This window comes from Anopheles marshallii, chromosome 3 (assembly GCF_943734725.1).
Source record: "Anopheles marshallii chromosome 3, idAnoMarsDA_429_01, whole genome shotgun sequence".
NCBI classification, from domain to species: Eukaryota; Metazoa; Arthropoda; class Insecta; order Diptera; family Culicidae; genus Anopheles; species Anopheles marshallii.
The window spans coordinates 35,047,987-35,054,277 of NC_071327.1; positions in this window are offsets into that span (position 1 = coordinate 35,047,987).

A 6,291-nucleotide genomic window follows, 5' to 3' on the forward strand; every position below is an offset into this window, starting at 1 on the left:
CGTAGTCCGGAACCACTCATAGCAAGGAACACTGTCTAGCAATCGAAGGCGACTGTGTAAATGTTTGTGTATGATAATATTTTTTGTCACATCATTTTGAAATTAATACCATCACCCTCCGGCCAACACCCGTTTTCCGTTCCAACATCACGGTCGAGCCTAAACGCAGGGAATCGAAGGAAGATGTTGCTTTATTATTTCCTCTACCGTTACTGGGCACGGTACTGCCGAGAAGGCAAAACACACACAACACACCATGAGAGATTTTCGTTCGGTACGATTACTTAACTGTTTGCGTCACCACATGCTACAAGGATAATTAAGCGACCCGAGGTAGCCAATGCATATGAGTCCCGGTCGACTTTGGACATTGATCGAACGGAGTCCGGAGCGACGCGTAATTAATATGTTCACAAAAGCGGAAGCCAAAACAGGTGACAACCTTAATAGACTTTTTTAGGTAAAGACAAAAAAATATCCAAAATGATATAAATGAGCTTACGTACCAGTTGCTGGTACGTATGTTTTTCTTTCGTCAACGGGAAGAATAAAGTAATTTGCGAGAAAAACTCACTTAAGTTTGGTTACCGTACCGCAGATGATTTTTTATTGAATTCGTTAAGTTATTTAGAAGGATTAAAATAGAGTTTAATGAAAAATATAAAATGCAAAAATCTTTCCACCAACCAGCAAGCATCTTCGATGATCGACGAACATAATGATGGAGACGCCTGGTCGTAGGTTGTTTTTTTCAACATAAACATGTATGCTGGAAATATGTATTTGATGTACAATATACGGTTATATTTATTGTATTTTCATGCCAGGAATACGTTTGCTACGTCTATCAATTTCCTTTGTAGGTACCTTATTGTAATTGCCAAAGAAAAGTACTGTGGCGCTTGTTCGGTTTGACCGTCGCTATCGATCTCATGACGGACACACCACGAGGACGTAATCAGAAATGCGTGTGCGTGGTTTACCGATTGCGTTGCTACGTTCCCTTAATTTGCAACGTTTTCAGACACGCTTGAAAATGCATCAGCTATCTCGCCCAAATTAGGCGTTAGGCGATCAAGGAAAATAAGATTGAGGCACCAACTGAGCATGTTTTTTAAAAATCTAAAACGTATTACAGTGGAATTCAAAATTAAACTAATCTGATAATACTTCCCAACAATCGTTAACGTTCGGGACAGGTTAACGCTTTAATTCAATATCTGTCCTTGATAGACTTTTTTTCAGATAACTTCTGTGAAGATAATTGCTGTGCTGTGAATGCTATCATTATTATGTGGAACAATTAAAAATTTACAAAATTACTTTTTTCCTTGCTTTTACAAGAAAATGGAAACATACAATGAATTATTAGCTATCTAGGACTGAGTGAAACTTCATTTCAAATTGAAACATATTCTTGGAGCTAGAAGCTGACTACGATTTGTTACTTTTGTTATAATATATCCATAGTATTTATTAATTTTCAAAGATTTCATACGATTTACTCAAGTCTATCGAGTTTACGTTCAAATTTTTGCATTTACTTTATTGCATGAATGTTTCCAACAGTCTTTTTCTCTTTCACTCAAAACAATTTCATTTGAGATTTGAAAGCACTATCAGTTCATCATTTCAACCGTATATACCTTTTCTTAGTAAAATGTTTCGAGCGGCTATAGAAAATTCAACATTCCAATTATTAGTAGTACTAGAAGCAGAAGTGATACTATATATAGCACTGCAATAATTGCAATTTTAGGAATCATTCATATGAGTGTTCCACCATTGTTTTGAGCATTGAAACGGCGGGTAAGGTTTCAAGAATTCAATTCAGCGATTCCAGTATTGCCGAAAGATACTATTTAAAAAGCATCAGACAGTTCTGTAAACTTTACTTGAGATTAAATACTTTTGTTGACGACAGCACCGCATGATTGGGTCAACACGGCCGATCGACGGAACAAAATGCATGCAAGACAACTTTAAAAATAAACGATATCGAGCAGGATAAAAATGCTGACCGCGATCGGTCAGCATTAAGTTAAGCAAAACTGAAAATTGTATAAAACTGCTGACCACGATCGGTCAGCAGAAAATTGGTATATAAGCTAGAATAAATCTTTAATAAAGCGACTTTCAAACCAGAACTCAACAAGAACTAGCGTTTGACTGTTCTCGCCAAGTCGGACGGTAAATCCTCCTGTCTTGGCTCTTTCCCAACGAGTTTAGATTCGTTGTGGAAACTTTAACTTTATAAATTTTACGTTATTCTTGGCAAACCATTACAGCGAAATTAAATCATGAGAAACAATTTCATTCTACCGAACATCATTTGACATTTAGCTGTACATGAAAGTAAAGACAATTTACGTCGCGTTGAGCTCATTTTTGAAAATTAGCTTAATACTTGTTCTGAAAATATCATTTTATTTCCATGTTTGACCAACGATACCGTATTGCAGTGCGAGCGAAATTATGTACTCCAGGAAATTCCCGTAAGGTACTTGCTTCTACAACGCCTTACAATGACTTCAAATAATTTAAATTTTATCAGCCCGGTCGTGCCGTGCAGTTCTGCAGTGACATTTCATTCTGAGACCTCTATAAATAGGGTTTCTGTACTAAGCTGCCCCAACCAGGCGAGTCCAATTAATTGTTGTGTAATGAGATGATTTCTAATTTTATCTTGTTTCGACGTACTTCAGTGAGCAAACCTTTTCAGCACACCCGTAACATAATGGGCGGCGTAGTACGGTCGGGAAGCCGGCTTTGTCATCGAAGCAATGAGTTGGAAAAACAAAACAAAGTGCACCGTAACAAGAGATAGCGAATAGGATAGTGTGCGATTCTGTCACGGAATGTCACTTAGTTTGTCGCCTTCAAGGGTTTCGTTGTGCTTTGCTGTGGAAATGTACAAGTCTGCTCCAGACAACGAATGATACATTATTTAACCTTTCACAACTCTGCTTAAAGTTGGTCCCACCTTGCAGCACCAGATCCCCCCTTTGACCGACTGGTAAAAGGATGCGCGTGAAACTGTTTGTTAATTAATTTCAAATTGATTTTTGACAGTCATTAGCATTGGCGTGACAATGTCGAGTAGGAGCAGTTCGGTTCCGCTCGAACCTTGCACACTCGGTTCCGGCACACCCTTAACCGGTTGGATCCCAAAGCATACCTCGGTCTCGGGTCTCGTGGAAGTTCGCTGTGCAGTCTTAAGTCTCCTGCTGTCGGATATCAAGGTTCGGGCTGAAAACGTGTCAAGCGTCATGAATATTTAATGAACTATGTTGTGCACTCAGTACCCTCAGCGAAACGGTTTGGGCATACTGCAGAAAATTGAAGATCGAAGAAGATTCGCCTGGCAGTACTCCAAATTGTGTTGATATCCGAAACTTAATCTTTCCAAGCAACAGCTGAAAGCGGCCTGCGATACAACCCCTATTTAAGGGCCTGTGCGTGTATGGGTATGTTGGTGGGTAAACTAGGCAAAGATGTCTTAGTGCCATAACGAGAGGCAGTAATTAGATTAAACATTTTAATGATTGAATAGCAATCAATCGCTGTCGCGAGAACGGTACCATGGTGTGAGAGATTTCCTAAGTTCAAGCTGCCCGAAATGAGCCAACACGCCATTTACAGTTGATTTATGATAAAATATGAAAAAAGTTTCGCACAGCCAAACAATGTTGATTATTGGATGAAACAGGCGCGTTTGATAAATTATGGCAGTGTATCAAAACTGGTACAGCTGGGATCTAGGCTGATAATGGCTGGGTGATGAATTTTAATCTCAATATTGCCTAGCTGATCGATCGCACCGTATGCTAGCCTGATTTGGTAGTTTCTCTTAAAAGAAATTAAAATCATTCCTTAAGTCGATTGACGTTAAATGCAAAATTATCAACATGGTTCTTGAAATGCTGGTAAGCGTTTTAACAATCAAACCTTATCGATTACCGCTTGTTTCTAGAAACATAGCATTGCGTAAGACGCACCACGGAAAAAGGGCTTTATTTCAAGCGATAAAATATCCTTACCATTGCCAATATCCGTTCAATAAGTAGGGCTTGCTCAGCAGAATGTAGTTCGTTGGCCTTTGCCTCAATGTCCATCAAATTTCCGGTTGATTAGCAGCCGAAAAGAGTGGCAGTGGTGTTTGAGTAGCATAAGCGAAAGGATACTGACGCTCCGAACGATATCGCCAATATCATCGATCTTTTATTTCTGCTTATTGCTTCCCTCATTGGACGGCTGGTTTTCTTCGCCAACAAACCACCGAGAAGACATTGGCGATAAATTTATGTTTTCCGACGCTAATGCTGGGAGGGGATGAGCGGATAATGTTTGGCTTGGATTATATATATTTATTGAATAAATTGGCTAATACTCTAGGAGGTCTAGGAGTTTGCTCATATCTCAAGGCACTACAATGACACGTTGAACCTCATGGTGGCAAGCGGTTATCGTTTGTGCTACGAAGCAACCAGTAAAAATTTGGATCCATTTCGAATTTGTAGTGCCATTCGTTCGACAACATTGCACTTCACGAACGTAGAATTTCTTTAGCTTTTTTCCCTTTGCCATTCATTTCACAGCATCGTCTCGGCAGCGAGTAGACAATGATGGACGGTGTCAGAATTGTAACTGAACAGTGCAAACAAACCGGATAATGGACGAGAATTATCGATTAACCCGTACCGCTGTAAATCACGCATCAAAAGTACTGATGCATATGTGTGTGGAATGGTTATTTCCCGTCGAAGAATTGGCCAGCAGTGATCAAATTACACGTTATTACCCTGGTAACATTTCCATTACACGGTTCCCTCCTAGATGAATATTCTTTGTGTACGTTGCTGAATGTTTAGTTCGGGTGTGATGGGTTTGGCGAGACTGTAGCCACATTTGCACCAATCGTTAGAGCGTTGTGTTAGATGGGAAAACTTAGAAAAACTGCACCTAGTAAGGAAGAAGCAAAAGAGATAGTAAAACTAACCCAAAGAGATGGTTGCGATTCTTGACATTTTCCTTCTTACTTTAATGCACACAAACACTATGCTATGTTTGCTTGCTTAAAAAAATTCAGCAGCTTAAAAGCATTGATAGAATTCGAACCAAAAAAAAATCCTTTGCTTTTCTACAAAGAAAACTGAAGAAAGAAACACATGCACACACACACACACACACAGAAGGGTGAGATCGACATTGTCTGTTAAGTATGAAAATTGATTCAACCTAATTTGATTTTCGCTCGATCTCGATTTCGTCGTTACGTTGAGTGTACACAACAGACAAAAAGAAGCACTGATTTGGAGGGGGGTTTGAAAAAGAATAGCTGCAAAACAAGTGATGTGAAAACTTGTTCCTTTCGTTGTCTTTTTTCCGTACCACCTTCAAACAAGCGCCAACATCGCACAGATTCAGGAAATGAATTGAATTGAAAGTCGGGGCGTTTTTCATCTCAAAAGGTTGGGTAAAGAAGGACCAGAAGTTGGCAAAACGAAGGTACAAGCTGGTTGCTGCCATACCCGTTTTACCCGTTGATTGTTTCGTTAAATGTTGGGGTTTTCGTTTTGGCCTCGTTTTATAAGTTACCCCAAAGCGATCAGTATTCGTAATAGTGTTGCCCGTTTAAATTCGTTTACACTTTGTTTAGTGCTTTGAAGCGATTGAGAATGAAACAGCGAAGATTGCAGAAACGCAAAAGTTGAAAAGCGATACAAAGTGGTGCTTTTTCTTTTTGATTTGAAATAGTTCGATAAAGATGATTCTACAGTGCCATTTCAAGGAAACAGGATTGTGACAAAGATTGGCTGCAAATATTATAAAGTAAAGTTTTGTTTCACCTGTTATAAGATTCGTGTATTGTTTTTGCAATTAAACTGACTCCAAACACATTTATTTGTAAACATTCTCCACATATAATAAATTTCATTCAAACGACCGTCTTTCTCCAATCTTGGCTAGTTAGAAATATCTCAGAAAATGCAGTAAAGTTAAATTTAATTAACTTGCATTGAAAATGTAAGAAGGGAGATGTATCTGATAATGGCTTTGAATGCTTTACCATGTCAGTCAACGTCATCAGCGTCCCTCTAAGGTGGTCATATTCACACGTGATTTCAACCTGAAATACTCCTTCAATTTTACGAGCGGAAATCGAATTTCGGTCTGTTGACAGCACATTTTACCTTCTTTCGTCCTTTTGCTAGCACCGTACTGGAGAGCAAGCAAATCCAGTTATGTCAATCAATATCGATAAGATCTTTCCATGTTATTGCCCTGGTA